Below are 16,718 nucleotides of genomic sequence, written 5' to 3'. Positions count from 1 at the left end.
TTCAGTAAATGGTGTTTGACTTGTTTAATTAATTAAGGATGTGATTAGAGTTTTGGCTGGGAGAACTCTTGCATTAATTTCAACTCTTTCTTTCCTCTATCTTTCCCATCACTTGAATGTATTCCATATCCGCACCATGCTCGACCAAAGACATTTTTAGTCAGCTAAGGCTCTTTTTTCCCCCCGATTTGGTGACTTATTGTTTAGTTGATATAATTGACACATTTGAAAAACAAGCTTCTTCGCAAAGTCATACCATGCGAAAGCTCCTTTGATCTTGTGTTAACTACAGATGCTCTCATAAGTATTTTGGGAAATGAGTCTTTAAGAATGAAAAAAACAAAAAGAAAATGACCAATTAGTTGACAAATTCACTAAGTAAGTAAAGTAAAAGTTTGTTTTACTCTCTTGATTTAGGAAAAAACAAAACAAAGTCTTATCGTGAAGAGTTGACAGACAAAAATGATAAAGGGGCCAAAAGAATGATAGTTAGTGAGTGGTAAGAGTTGAAAGGAAAAATAAATTGGGAAGAGTATGCTCATACAATAAAACAGTGCGGTGTACAACCCAGTACTGTGTATTTATTTATTTACACACACACACACACACACACACACACACACACACACACACACACACACACACACACACACACACACACACACACACACACACACACACACACCTCTTCTTCCCTGCTACTTTATATTATCTCATCCTCTTTTTCAATTGTTTCTCTATGAGACTTTATTTCACTACTCCTACATGTTTAATCTATTAGACTGGGTGATATAGGAACCACTGCCTTGTTTCCATTGATTTCAAACTGAATTTCATTTAGAGGTAGAGGTAGAGATTCATAATCCTCTATAGTTAGAGGATTATGAATCTCATTACAAATTTCACACATGCTTGGTTAGTCAAACTATTGAACTTCTGTTATCACAGTCAAGTTTGTGCAGCCAGACAGAAAAAAATGATATCCCAGGCTGAGCAGAGTAGCTCTAGAGAAGTAACTACTACTTTATAAATGAGGCGTAATAATGTTGATTATGTTGAATTGAAAATATATTAACTTAGTTAAATGTCTGGTTCTTTAGGTCTCTGTCCAACAAACTCTGTGTGTGTGCCTGTGTGTGTGTCTGTGTGTGTGTGTGTTGAAGATTTGTGGGCTAAGGTTATGGTGTTTGTGCCTCGTCTGGACTGGGTGTTGAAACATCTCACTATGAAGCCAGGAGTATTGATGGCGGTGATAAAGACATGTAATAATGTCATAAAGCCAGAGAAGACAAGGAGCTGTAAGTGGAGATTGGCTGAAGAGTGTAACCGGTAATCAGTCAGCGGGGTGAAAAATGACAGGGCCAATGTGTGTGGACAGAAATGGGGAATAAAACATGGGGCTCATGAAGGCTGAACAGTCCAGAACAAGAAGTGGGCGGGGGAGTAGAGGTGACCTGCTCTTAGAGGGGACAGGCCTGTCGCATTTCCTGATTACAACCAATAGGTCTCAATTTCACATGACAACACCAACTACTCATTTGGGGCAGTGTCTGTATTATAGAGCTTGGAGGGGAGAGTGGAGGTGGCGTTAATGTCCCACTGGGTTTGTAATACCTTCCTAAAGGAGTAACCTCTATGATGAAGAGTATTTTTGTGCCAGCACTTTTCTGTACTTGCAGTATAACCCTGATCCATTCCTTGTCCTCTTTTCTCCGTCTTTTAGCTCCTTTTAAGCTGGTCTGTATGCGGTTTGGTCTCGGCTAGTCTTTTATATTGCAAATTACTACTTTAATTATTCTTTAATTGTGAGATTGAGTGGTGACTAAATTAAGTTGAGTTCACTAGCTGGAATTAACACAAATTTTCACTCATTTTGACTGACAGAGCTTTTGATGCAATGTGACAACACATTCTGTGGTGTGAGGGTAGTAAATAGTTGAGTTGATCAGCAACGCAGAGGGTCTGCAAGTTCGACAAAGCGGACAAATTGGTCTAGGTGGTGCTAATGGACTATAAAGGTGGGCCTGATTAAAAATAATTAGCTACAATAGGTTGCCTGTATACCAGCTCTATGTAGCTGCAGCAGCAGCAGCAGTGGACATGACACTGCTCATAGAGGCAATTAAGGCACTTTAACTTGACTGCTGCAATATTCTTTCTTTTCAACTTTTCTAGGTCATAATCAAGTCTAATCGAAACACACAGACATGATACACATATTTTTAGACTCGGTGTAAGTTTTCGTTCTGAGGATATTGTCTCTTATGTCCAAGGCGGATAATTGTCTATAAATCCACTGGAACGTTAACTTTTGTCTCCATATTTTCTTCAGTATTTAAGTAATGAAGTGGTACTTGTCTGTCCATAGACTTAGTCTTGGCCTCCCAGCTTTTTAACTATTCTTCCTGGGTTATTGTTTTATTATTTATCAACTAGTTCTGGTATTTAGCAACCAATGACGTTGCTGTAATCACAGTTTTTAACCATCACTCCTCAGTGAACTGCCTCCTTGGCGGAAGTCTGAGAGCATTTTCTATTTCAATATATAGTCATCATTCGGGATTTCCCATGTTTTATTGGAGTCTGTTGACACTGATATAGCCTATATGATGCATGCTATCTTTATTTGCCTATATCATATAGGTAAATAAAGATAGCATGCATTTAGTAAGAAAGTGAAAATATCCAACAATGATGGGCAAACAAGGCATAAGTACATTTTATTTATATAAACTACGCACAAAAAGTAAGGCAATTTGTGTTGGGTAGATTATTTTGTCATTGTAACAATGCTTTTTGGCAATAAATCTTATACCGTTGGAAAGCCTGAAGGCTCCCCTTTTAAATGGTACTACATTTGTAAGGAACATGCATTTGTGGGATAAGCAGCAGAGCTGAGTATGTAGGCTGTGCCCAAGAAAAATGTGCCAAATCTTCTCATTATTTTGCTGTTGCTATTGACTCTTTTTTTGAGCTTTTGGTACTCCCAGGTGGTGCCAATCAGAAACTTGATTGGCAGCACCTGTGACAATGGGCCCTGCTACAGTGAGTAGTCAGTACAGTTGGTGTCTGTTCCAAGAATCGGCATGCCACGTTTCACTGATCTGCATAGGGTACGTGTGACAGGGCAACTTCAAGCTGGTGTTCCGCAAAACCAAGTTGCGGCATTATTTGGAGTGAACCCTTGTAAATCTCCAAAGTGAAGGCCAAGTTCAATATAACGGGGGATGTCAGAGACAGGCCACGTAGTGGGCGTCCCAAGAAGACGACACCCCAAGAAGACCGTTTTCTCACAGTGTCAGCACTTAGGCATCGTAGGCTGACTTCAACAGGTTTGAAATCAAGGTTTGCAAGACAATATGGCCGACGGCTCTCTGCTGTGGAGAGGATGGAATGGCCTGCCTGCAGTCTTGACCTCAACCCCATTGAACACTTGTGGGATCAGCTTGGGCGTGCTGTTGGTGCCAGAGTGACCAACACAACCAGGTTGGCTGACTTATGACAAATGCTGGTTGAAGAATGGGAGGCCATCCCACAGCAGTGTGTGACCAGGCTGGTGATCAGCATGAGGGGGTGCCAGGCTGTTGTGGCTGTCAATAGGTCTTGTTTCTTCAAACTTCAATCATCCAATCCACCAAACACCAAACAAGAGTCAATGGCAAAGTAGCCTAGGCATTGGCAGAGAAGATTTGGCACATTTTTCTTTGGCGCAACCTACATGCTCAGCTCTGCTGCTATTCCCACAAATGCATGTTCCTTACACATGTGGTACCTTTTCAAAGGGGAGGCTTCAGGCTTTCCAACGGTATAAGATTTATTGCCAAAAAGCTTTGTTACAACAACAAAATAATCTACCAAACACAAATTGCCTTACTTTTTGTGCGTAGTTTATATGTATATATATATATATATATATATATATATATATATACATATATATATACATATACATATATGTGTGTGTTTAGTTGTTGAACCAGGTTTCCTTCTTAAATCTACAAGCAAAGGCAACTGTTGGTAGTAATTTTGCTTGCTTTTTGTTCCCAGACATTCACTGCTTTTGCATTGGGCACTGTGTGGCTGCTACCAGTTTGGTTAAATAAATTATATTACTTTGCTAAATTATGTCTTAAACTTTAACTATGATTGATGCAATATATCGTCAGTTTGGACTTGTTTTTCTTGGGAAAATGTTCTTGATTTTAGTTTGGGAAGTTCAATTGTTAGTGGACTTCACAGGCAATTTCACTGAAACCACTATTTCTGCACTTGTTCCCCTCACCCCCCACTCCTCCAGTTTTATGCAGATAAGACTGAAGGCTTTCCTCTCCCAGAGCTGGGCAGGTGCCCAGTATGCAGGAGTTTATCTGGCACACATGTCCCTCCCTCCATATTTCACTTCTGGTTCAACTCTCTCTTTCTGATAGCTTTATCACTGCGGAGGGGTCAGATGCTGACACCAGCATAAGGGCCGCTTAAATCGCTCTAAACAACATCTATCATGGACCCTATAAAATAAGCTTCATGGCATGCACAATACCCTGGCCTCGTGCTTGGAAATGCTCGTCTATCATATGCCTGCTTGACTCTAAGAAGGCTTTTTTTGATGATATGTACAGGATTCAGAAGAGGAAGGTTCTGATTTGGCCTTAATCAGTCTTTATGAGTAATTTTAGATTACAGACCGCATGGGAGAGCTATCACTCATCAGGAGGCATGTAGGCTGTTTTGGAGTTGATAAATGGCACTAGCCTACAGTTCTATTTATTGATCAGGAAGAAGCTTGATATCAGTAAAACCCCTTTAGATAGCTAAAAAATCTCACAGAACGGCAGTAACGGCTGTTCTCTAGTTTCAGAGGCATGGCAAGGGGAAGGCAGAAGGAGTAGGTGAAAGAGTGGGAGGGCAGACACTAATTGACTTTGATTATTAGCCTAATATTATGACATGCTGACAGGTTGCTTATGCGGCTCCGAAAAACTAAAACAAATGTAATACAGGTGCATGAGAGAGAGAGAGAAGATGCTGTTATGGCCCTTAAATCAAAACAATCCTGCAGGCTTTTCAGCAACCACTAGATTAATAGCTGGATGCTAACAGATTGCAGCAAATTGTTAGTTCTCTGAGGTCAAAAGAGAAAAGAAAAATGATCATGTAATAAAAAGAAAAAGCTTTCTGTGATGTGACTAATTTTCCTGTTTTGACAGTCTCCATGTGTTAAACAAATGTTCTTATTGCCGCCAATTCATCTGAGCTATTCTGACTGGCTTGAATAATTAAACATTTTGGATACCATAACAGCTGCTTGTTTCTGTTTCCTGCTTATATTATGGTTTGTATATTCTCGTGGAAGCACCGAGTGACAATTCTCTTGGAGTGCCCATCACTTTAGAGATTAAACATGGGCATTAGCTGGATTCAAGTGCTACTCATCAAGATATATATCATCCAAATCAAGAGTGAACATCTCCAGAATTTGATGGATAGGCCATATACATAGATTCAAATTGTGATTTTAATGTGATTGATGTTAAGCATTGTTAACCTGAGAGTTGTGACTTTAAATGCATTTAGATATAATATGCTTTTTACTGATAAAAAACATTTAATCAAGTTGTAACTGATATTAACTGATGTTATCTCTTGCACAGATGTAGTAGACGTGTAAGATTTGTGTTATTTAAGTGGAGATAATAAGAGATACCTTTACTGCTATTATCTATTGTTTTTCTTGGATAATTACAGTGATTGAGTGAGTAACTTAAAAATTAAAAATTAAAATTAAAAATTCAATGTAAATATTTTATCTACAACATTTCAAAAGTAACAGCTGTGACAGCTCAGCCTCTTGCTTCTCTTTGCTGCCTTGACTTGTGTGAGGCTACAGGGATAAGGCAAGAGTCCCTGAATGCAAATCTTAAGTAGAGGAGCAAAATGTGTCTGGAGGAGCCAAAAAAGAGAACAATCAATGACCCAGAAAAGAGAAATTATTGTCCAAGCCCATCACTTAATTTCTTTAAAAGCCTATTGAGAAGTCAGAACCGCTCAATGTGCATCCACTAAAGTTAACACTCTTGGTATGCCATACAATTTAATTATTAGGACATGATTCATTCAGTGAGTGGTCACCCATTCGATGGGACCATTTATGGGCCAGCGTATTCTTTACAGCTCAAGAATCCTCCTTTTGGTCAGTAATCACTGAACTGTACAAATGTAATTTAGATACTTGATTGAGGAAGAGATTTTGCTAATTAAGAGTTTTTGTAGAGTGCATAATCATTTTGGCTGGCTATTCATCAGGAACAATGTGATGATTAGCCCTTGTGGCAGTCTAAGTACTGCTCATCTGCTGGAAAGAAAAGTAAAGTCTCTTATCTTAAAGGATCCTTTAGCATATACAATAACTAATCAGGGTTTGTAAGCCCAAGAGTGCATAAACAAACCATGTTAAAAACATGATATATACTGTATATTTTAGTGAACATGTGACTCTTCCAGACACCTGCGGCCAGATGTACAACCTCAATTCCAAAAATGTTGGGATGCTGCGTGAAATTAAATTAAAAACAGGATGCATACAATTCAGAATTTTGAGTATAATAGGTAACAAAACAAGAGTTTATCAGTTAAAACAGTAAATGTATTGTTTTTGTACAGTTTTCAATTTAATACATGGCAATTAGCGAATCATCCCATCCTGTTTTAGGGCTTGTATCAATAATTTATATGCACAAAAAACTATGCATACACCATTCTCTCACATGCATTGGTTTTACAGCACATACACATGCATATGCAGTGTGAAGGGTTTTATGATCTCTGTCAGGCTAGGGTGGGGACTAGAAATAATGTCCTGGTGAATCCCATGTAGACCTTCTCATTTGAGGAGGTGGTGCACGTTCAGCCCACTTGCCTCCAATTCTCTAAACTGGGTGCTGGATTAGACCTTATATTACATTAATTTTGGAAGTCTAACCCTTCCAAATAAATAGTTGGAAGCATGGTAGAGGACTACGTTGCAAGGGCCTTTTTAAAATGTTTTTCTTTTTTTAATTTAAAAGTGAGATATAAAATAGAAGTGCTTGTGTGTAGGGTTGAGGTGCCATCTGAAAAGGTGGTTTTCATCATGCAGCGAAAGATGGGTAGTGACTCTGTTGTCCTGGTTTCAGCGGGGAGTTCATTCCACCACTATGGGGCCAAAAGGGAACAGCCGTTTCATTGGCACAGTAGCACAATGCATTTAGGCTTTGAAGTAGGAAGGAATGGTTCCTTACACTGTCCTGTAGATCAGCACAAGAATTTAAAACTAGATCCGAGCTGCAACAGAGAGCCAGTGTAGTGAATGAAGAAGAGTGGTGTGGGAGGACTTTGGGAAGTTAAACACAGCAGAATTCTGAAGTCGCTGCAGAGGTCTGACGGCAGATGCAGAGGGTGTTGCAGTAGTCCAGGTGGTAGATTAAAGGCACTTAGGCTTATAAAACTTATTTGAAATAAAACAGTGGTTACATATTGTACTTGTAGTTGGTTGAAATAATTATGTTGGAAGTATACACCAGTTATTATAGAATTAGAGTTAACATGTACCTGTCATGATACTGGTTTTTTTAAAATTATTTATTTACTAAATTTTTTATGCCATGCTGGCAACAGCATCTGTCTTTCTGTGCCATTCTCGTTATGAAGTTGAATATTGGCCAGAAAAGTATTTTGCAGAACAATAGGACGTCACAGTGAAATTGACCTTTTGACCTTTTGGATAATAAATGATATAGCTCCATCATTTTAAACTATTAGACATTTTTATTAAAGTATGAAAAGCAGATTATTAAAGCAGGTCCCAGGACCCACGTTCTATATCTATAGCCAACCAGGACTCGATCGACTTTCATATTGCCTTTCATTAGTAAATATATAAATAATCAACATAATTCAGGACCCCATAGGGATATTAATTGGGACAATATAGCGGGTTGTTTTTCACTTTCTCAGTTTGTGCTCTCCTTTACACGGTAGTTGCCTACTTCAGATAGACCCACCACGAATTGAGAAGGAGACTTTTACTTCTTCCACATGAGGCTGTCAACAGGCCACTATTTTTTATTGTTGAGAAAAGGCAGACGCCCATTAAACTGTGAGGATTTTCTGTGCTTATACTTTCACATGTAAACTATAATTAAAGAAATAACTGGGCATATAAAAGTGGTTGGCGCCACAAAGCTTTAAAAATGTCTTGTCCATTGCAACGAGTTCTCCTGCACTTTCATGTTTTCAGGATAAATCCTTCATTTACAATGGGTTACATAATTAGTCCTTTACCTATTTTTTTATTGCTGCTCATCCCAATGTAGAGATTGTGTTAACATGGACTGATACAGGCAAATATGAGCCTAGCTGCCCATGATGCATAATTTGTACCTGAGAAGGGAGGCCCACTGAATTGACTACACCAGTTGGGAAAATTGTAGAAAAAGGGGAGCGACAGAGTGAAGACTAGAGTAAAGGAGAGTGTGTCTTGGCACCAGACCTCTGATTCTATTTACGGCTTTTAACAGAAATCTGATTAACGGAGGCATTTTAAGCAGAGTGACCTGCAGGAGGAGTGAGGAATGGGGGAGAGGAACAGACGCTTTCATTAAATCAGCAATCGATGCCAGCATTCCTCAGAGACCAGCACACAGGAATAAAGGAATAAAATAAAATGAAATAAAGGAGCCATTTCCCATGTTTATCTAGACTGTTTAGGTTTGAGTGCACTGTGGATGCCACATCACTTTACGGTGGGGAGTTTTCCTATCTCTTACTCTGATCTTGTCTGCCTCCACTGTCTCTCCTTAGTTGTTTTGTATTGTATTAGTGACAGGATCATATGAATTACAAGATAACTGTCTGTTTTTCGATTATAAGCAGGAATCATTTTAAGGATGAACAAAGCTGATGATCTGGGTTGTCAGACAGCCCACAAACTGCTAAAAAAGACATAATGCTATAGCCCAGTGATCAAAAACAAGCCATTTATGAGTGGAAATTATTAAACACTTGAGAATTTCCTCTGAAATGGACCTGAGGCGATGGCCTGAGGGGCTGCTGAGAGAGCTGTCTCTCCCCAGCAGATAGAGCTATTCAACCCTGCATTATAGCCCTATTAGACATGGCTATCGCACTGAATGGTTTGCATACCACCAACACCGTTTCTTATTACGGCTGCACAAAAGCAAGGAGACGTGTCAATTTCCAGGATTAGAGCTCATTATATGATGCCTCAAAAAACAAACACATATAGTAGAGCTGGTGTTGCAAGGTACATCTACTTTTAAGGGCACTAGCTGATCATTAAAGGTTAGTGAGGGGTTAGTGGTTTAGATTCAGCCTACTAGCAAAATGGACAGATGCACTTGAGTATCGTGAAGTTCCACGGTGTAATTCACCTGCTTCAGCACTTTAGTGTAGAGGAGTGGAGGAGGAAGAGTAGAAATGATAACAATGCTGATTAAACAATACACGTGTGGGTCCAAAATTACCAAACCTCTGAGGCTGCAGCTCGGAGGAGTCTGTATAATGCATCATTATGAGACAATTTTGTCTGTTTCAAAATGTCCCATTATGCTGGTTTCTAACTTTTCCCCATATTCTCTTTCCAGTACGATACAGTGGTAATGGTAAAGAAGGGAGGCAATTACTTCTACACAACGCGATCATTCATTTACTTTAGCATATCATGCATAATTACTTTTGTTTTTAATACCACTTTGTAAAAGGGGAGAAATACTGCAGACTGTAGTGGAGCACAGTACCTTTATCCCTGTGACTAACGCCACTGTAACACAGACAGATTGCCCCCTGGAGAGGGCAAGTCTGGTGAAAATAATCTGTCTCTCACTTTGTGTGTGTGTTGGAAAATCTGCCACAGGGGAGCAGCGTCGGTGATACACAGTAGCAGCCGGAATCACTCTTTCAGCTCTGACAAGGATTTAGCTGTTGGCTCCTCACATGATGAATAGAGCGTAGAAATCACCTCACTACTGCAAGGCTGAGGCGTGGAGATGGACATGGAGAGGCAGGGGAACCACCGGTGTTTACCGTCGACCAGTCAGTGACATGCCTTTAAGATAATATTTGTGAGCTTTGACGGCCCATTTGATTTTGAGAAAAACCCAGGGACTTTCCGAGGAAGCAGTAGTGATTGTGTAATGTTGTGGTTGCCAGGTCATTCTGAAGCCAGGCCTTTCGATGACACAAATGTTCTTCACAATCGGAATGCCCTTGACAAACGGCAACAACCAGGCATAGCTTTTAAAGTTTGTGTGGTTCAACATAATCCAAAGTGCAGTGAAAGTCAAATAGCGACTCTCAAGTGGCGCCCAACGCTTTATATTAATTTGTCCTCTCGGCCAGCTGGAGAAGTAATTTTTGGCTTACTTCAGCCATACTGCTCGTCCTGATTCATGCATTTGATTTGCTTTGTGTGGGCTGATAGCACAGCCGTGAATGAATGGTTGAATAGAGAGGAGGCAGGGTGAGGAGTGACAAGTGGAGTGGCTGCTACACTGATAAATAGCCTTGGTTTTATTTAGCTTCATCTGTTTAAGAGAGGCTCAGCACTCTCTTCCTTTCAGCTTAAGAGTCCCAGGGAGATTCTTATCCCTGGGCAGGTGGGCTTGGTACACAATTCTCCTCTTTGGGTAAGCACCTTTCCTTTAGCCACACGCCTAATGATCCTAGCCAGCATCTGGCGCAGGTGGCCTCAGTGATTCTTTACACTGGCAGAGGAATTGACAGCAAGACGCTGCTCCCTCTCTCTCTCCATTTCTTTTTACGCTTGTTTTACTGTCAATTTATTGTGCCTTTTTGGTTGAAAAAGAAATTAATTTCCTGCTATCTGTCTCACCTCCAATCACATTGTTCCCTGTATTTCCACCCCACTGCCTGTAGCTAAGCTTGAACACCACTTTAACACACATGGCTGAGTTTCGCCAGTCACATTATGTGATTTCAGGGTTAAAACAGATATTTACGTCATGAGTACAATACAAGTGCTGTTCCTCTTGTTTGGATGGATCTGCAGGTGCAGCTTTGGCCTGTGCTGAGACCTCCATAAACTCTGGTGGAGCATTAAAGCAGCAGATGTGCTCCTCAGGGAGAGCGGGACAGCTCGGAAGCATGCCAAGGAACAGGTTGAGAAGAATGCACATATAATAAGAGGAGGGACCAGCTTGGCTATCAGTAGCATACTATTGTGGTGCAGTCTGCAAATAGTCACAAATTAACCTCTCCTTTCCTCAGGGAAGGACAGAGTAGCATAGATCAGGATGCCACAAAATATTTAGCCGTCTTTGGTGAAACAAGACAACCTAAATAGAATGATAAACATGTTTATTAGTGCCTAAAACAAAATTCACACACACTTCTTTCGGGACCATTCAGTTATGTGTCCAAATGCCTGTTGGATCACCCACAGTGTTTTGCAGAGTCCATTAATTTGGTCCCCTATCGCCTGTCAGGAAAGAGGCTTCAGGATTCCTGAGAGAGTTGTTCGTGCTCACAGTTTACACTGAGCTGTGTGAGATAATAGTAATAGCATCTGTAAATTAGGTTTATAGGATACTCCCACAGCACCTGATACCCTATATTTTTGGCCAATTAGCACAAATACAATGTGCAACAACAGCGGTACAAAGAAAAAGTCTCAGTGAAGCTCTCATCATATCTACTTAGCTCATAACTAACCCAAATGTCACCAGTCATCATCCCTTCTCCCAATGTTGTCACAGTAGAACAGTTCATCATTCCCTCCAGCAGACAGTCAGCCATCGTGTGATAGTAGCGCAGTTGCTGTGTGTCCTCACATGGGGAAAAATCACTCCAGCTGTTATCTTTGTATGGCTCCTAATCTTGCATCTTGTTTTTTAGAGTTAAATAAAGAAAGGTCTGTTCATGCATGCTGTGTCAACGTTTTGTTGACATCTATTGGTGTATATTTTCCTTTTTTATCTATCAAGCAAGAAAAAAAAACCTTATCATTTTGGCATCTATGTGAAATTGCTGCTGTTCAGTGTTATTTTGGGGCGGCCTGTTGGCTAGTCCACCCCAGTGATCCTTACTGTATCGCCGACAAATAGCCTACACCGTACATATGCTGCACTGTTATGTTCACAACTATAACGTCACTGCTGTCTTAATACTGTACTCACTGTCACTCACAACTTCTCTCTCTCTCTCTCGCTTTCTCTCTCTCGCTCGCTCTCTCTCTCACTCGCTCTTTCTTGCTTGCTCTCACTCTCTTTCGCTATCTCTCGCTCTCTTGCTTCCTTTTGCTCTCTCTTGCTCTCTCTCGCTCTCCCTTGCTCTCTCCCTCTCCCTCTCACTCTCTCTTGCTAGCTCTCTTGCTCTCTCTCACTCACTCTCACTCTCTTGCGCTCTCTCTCTCTCTCTCTCTCTCTCTCTCTCTCTCTCACTCCCTCTCTCACTCTCTTGCTCTCTCTCTCTCTCTCTCTCTCTCTCTCTCTCTCTCTCTCTCTACCACACACTTGGAAAAGTTATGCACACAATGCAGTCAGTTATTCCTTAAACATATAAAAAATACAACCTTTTAAACAAACAAAAACCAATGCTTTGGCCCTGCTGCCGGTTTACAATTCACTGCAGGAAACAGTGGCACACCATTAAGGCTGATGGGCTTTGCTGGATGTCATCCTCTCTCTGTCCCTTGCTTTTCACATTAAGCAGAAATGCCCCCCCCCCCTCAAAAAAAATATTATTAAAAAAATTAACTATAAAAATCTACTCTATTACTCTATTACTCTATTATATACTAGTAGGGTACATTTCTTAACAGTGGAATGTATTTAACCCATCCAAGGAACTTGTGAGCTTAAGGAAACAAAATGTGCAAAAAAATGCATAATGTAATATGTGGATCCATTGAATTACATTTTTTTTTTACCATATTTCCAAGACCATGCTCTCAACTCATCGAAGTGCTGAACCACTTTATTAAGTTAAGTTCTCCAAATAGGTGGCACACTTTAGACTAAATTTTGAGTTCATGTTGCCATTTATGACTGTAATTCCCCCCCCAACCCTGTCCAATTTACCCCTATCTCTCCCTCTGCTTAGTTGAATATGCGTAAAGAATGCAAATTAGCCACTTAGTAACCACATCAATTACCCACCTGGCCTCTTATCAGCCCCACTGTGTTGTTTGCAAAACACTCGTTACAGTCCTGTGGTGATGAAGGCGGACAGTCGTTGGTGGAGTCCGTATTATGGTTCGCTCTGGAACCAATTAGCACTCAATGCCCGCTGTCCTCTGAGACCAGTAAAACAGAGCAAGAGGCCGAGGCTTAAAACAATAATGTGCAACCAGGCCACACCTATATAATGTGTGTATGTAAGTATATTATTAAACAAGGATCGTGGTCAACACTCCTAGACTTTATCATGAAGTCAACTCACATTTAACAGTGTGGGTATGCTGTATTCCACTATGGAGAAAATCAGTAAACAAAAAACATACAGAGAAAGAGATGGAATAAGGGAAGTTGCAGAACAGAAGCCATATTTCAATTTTTATTTTTAGAGACCGGTAATCTACTTGCTACCTCTCCCCTGTGTCCCCTGCTCTCGATAAGGTGACGTCAGCAAACGAGATACTTTTTCCGGCCCTCCTCTATTTCTAGAGGCAGATTGGCCTGGTATGATCCGGTTGTGCACTAAGATAGGCGTGGGTATAGGTCCTGTATCTAAGGCGGCAGAGCAGCGAGATGGGAAGACTTAGCAAGGGGAGGAGGAAGAGGAGAAGTAGATGGAGGTGAAACCGATCTGTCTCTCATTATGTCCTCTGTCTTTGTCAGATAACCCAGGAAACATCTCAGACTCATATGCAGCTTTTAGAAGCTTGATTTAGATCCACTCTGCTCCACAAGCTGCTCGATGAAACAGAAGAATTATGGTGGTATTGTTAGACACAGGAACTTGTGTGAGAGGGAGCCATGTGTCTGCACCTGTGCGTGCATGTTATACAATATGCTGGGGAAGCTGTTTCTATCCTATGAAAAGAACATAGCTTGGTGAGCCCTCAAGAGGTTTAATGTAACCTCTGGTGTCAACCTCTCATCCCACGACTTTTACTGTCCTGTGTGACCACCTTCATGCAAAGCCAACGAAAGGTGAAAGTTTATAGTCTGTATGCAACTGTCAGTGTATGTGTGATAACAGGCTGATGGCCCTTTCAAAACTCTGACCTTACTGTTGGTGACGTGCAACTGTAGTGATTTTTACTTGCAGCCCTTTTGCAAAATGTATATAAATAAATGAACAATAGGTAATGGTTAATCTGCTGATTATTTTCTTGATTTAATGATTTGGAGTTCGGTGCACAAAACATCATAAATGTTTAAAAAATGGATTGCCTTTGGATGGATATCTTCCTATTGCAACATGCACATCTGCTTATATAACTATCACATCACCTGCCACCTCTGACTGCTGCCAACTCATGGATTCAGGGATGGATTCAGCATTTTATAAAGTGTATAAGGTAGAGTAGAGTAGAAGGTAAATGGTCAATCGTCATATCTCTTCTGTGGGTAGAAATAAGTGAGCGCTTTTTAAAAGAAAAGAGGAAACCCGTCATGCTTGATCCCTAATAGAGAGCTTGTATTGGTTCAACTCCAACCATAAAACATTCACTTTATCAGTTAAACTTTGTACTAAGAATCAGCAACATATTTGACATTCCCACCACTACTACTAAGGGGGTCTCAGTGGTGACGCTGCGGAGCAGCAGCTATTGGTAAAGGAGTGAATTAGGGCTTTATTTCAGGACAACATCATGAGGTCTGGAAAGGGAGCAGTAGAGTTAGAAGGGTAGTGCCATCAGCATAGAGAGAAGGCCATCCTTGACTAAAGTTAATAGTCTGTTTTGTTGTGCTGAGAAAAAGAGCATAGCCTTGCATGCTACCATTACATAGGTTAAACCCAGCATTGATGCTGCCCAACAGCCTGCTGTATGGGCTGGCTGAATTTGATTTGCTATAGTCCCTAACGCTGGCGCTCCCTCTCATTCTCTCCCCCTTGCAAAGTAGTCTCAGCGACAGGGAGTGAGGCTGGGGGAACGCAGGGTCCAGTATTTTGCTAATATTTGTGTCATATTGGCTCTGATCATCATAGAGAGTGGTTTGAGAGTGGGGCAAGGGGGAGTGAGAGAATCACTCACTACAATGAAATAAGATTATATCTATTTAAAAAAATAATAATAGAAAATCAATACGGTGGTCTACTTGATATTATGGCAGCCGCAACGAATAAATCAATGTATGGGATGCATGTACCCAGGTTTTTTTTCTAACACCTTCACACTGCACATGGATGATTAGAGATAAAAAATAATCTATGCAAACTATGCACTCTTTTCATTGCCTCTGTGCACTGCCTGTTGGGAGCTACACCTATCAGACTCACACTTGGACTCATGGCACGTTGTTAACTTCTGACCAGATCCTTGCTTGTGTTGTATAACCTCTCAGATGTACATCACTTCAGATAAAACAATCTGCAAAATGAAATTGTAACATTTTATTTCAGTATATCTATTACTTGCTTATCGTAGTATATGTATGATCCTTCTGAAGTAAGTCAAAAAGACTGATTGACAATGTGTATTGTGTTTGGATATATTGAATCGTAATTCTTGTGGAATCGCAGTAATTTTAGAAATTGCAATACATATTGAATTGTGACCTAAGTATCATGATAGTATCGAATCAGGGAAAAAACCATATAGTTCCAGCCCAAGATATTAGCCTTTGTTAGGGTACAATGGACTTTATGCAACTGAGAGATTGCTGGTTCAACCCTAATTGGCCCAACAAAGACATGAACATTTCAGCGTCCTGTCCCAAAGTGGATGGACAATTGGGTGTGTGGAGGCTGTTAGAGGGCCAAGGCTGTGCAAAACAATGATGATTTAAGATATGTTTTGAAGTTAGTGAGAATAAGTGAATAAGTACCACTACCACCAAGAAATACCATACAACAAAAAGCCATTGGTTGAATACAGCCAAGACATTTCCCAGCCAGCAATTTGATGGGTAATACACACAGCTTTGGCAAGAAAGTATTTTTTCTTTCACTCTTGGCTTGTTAAAAAAGTGAGAAATGTTGACCTGCTACTGTACATTTCCCCTTTCCTTTTCTACAACTTCGTTAGCTGCACCTGTACATTGGAAGTCACACTCCATTCAGCCTCCTTTTTTCTTTTCCGCTTATGCTTCAAATAAAACACTGTTTCAAAGACCATGCCATATGTGTATTTTCCACACTTTGGAATATGTAATATATTTAGTTTGGTGGTAATCACTCACACATTGGGACAACAGAGGCAAAGTACTGACTGAGAGAACAGAGCGAGGAGAGTCGCTGATGTTTTAAAACATGTATGGATGATTAATTACCTGGAGCTGCTGGAGGAAAATACTGGTTTTAAAGAACACAGAGAGAGACCGCCACAAAACGAGTGTTTCCTCTCCTCCATTGGAATAATTGAAATTTGATTAAAAGGGAAACCAGAACCTTCTTCTGCCTGGTAAGCAGAATATCCACAGTGAAATGCAAAAGTATCCTTTCCCCCTTCAATATGGTAAAGTGTCCGTCAGAGTTTGTACAGGGTCATTTGCCAAAGGACAAGAAGGGAAGTCATTATTGCCTTTCCCTTTACC

The sequence above is a fragment of the Centropristis striata genome, chromosome 2 (assembly GCF_030273125.1).
Source record: "Centropristis striata isolate RG_2023a ecotype Rhode Island chromosome 2, C.striata_1.0, whole genome shotgun sequence".
Classification (NCBI taxonomy): domain Eukaryota; kingdom Metazoa; phylum Chordata; class Actinopteri; order Perciformes; family Serranidae; genus Centropristis; species Centropristis striata.
The sequence above is the reverse complement of the archived record's forward strand: the minus strand, read 5'-3'. Positions refer to the sequence as shown.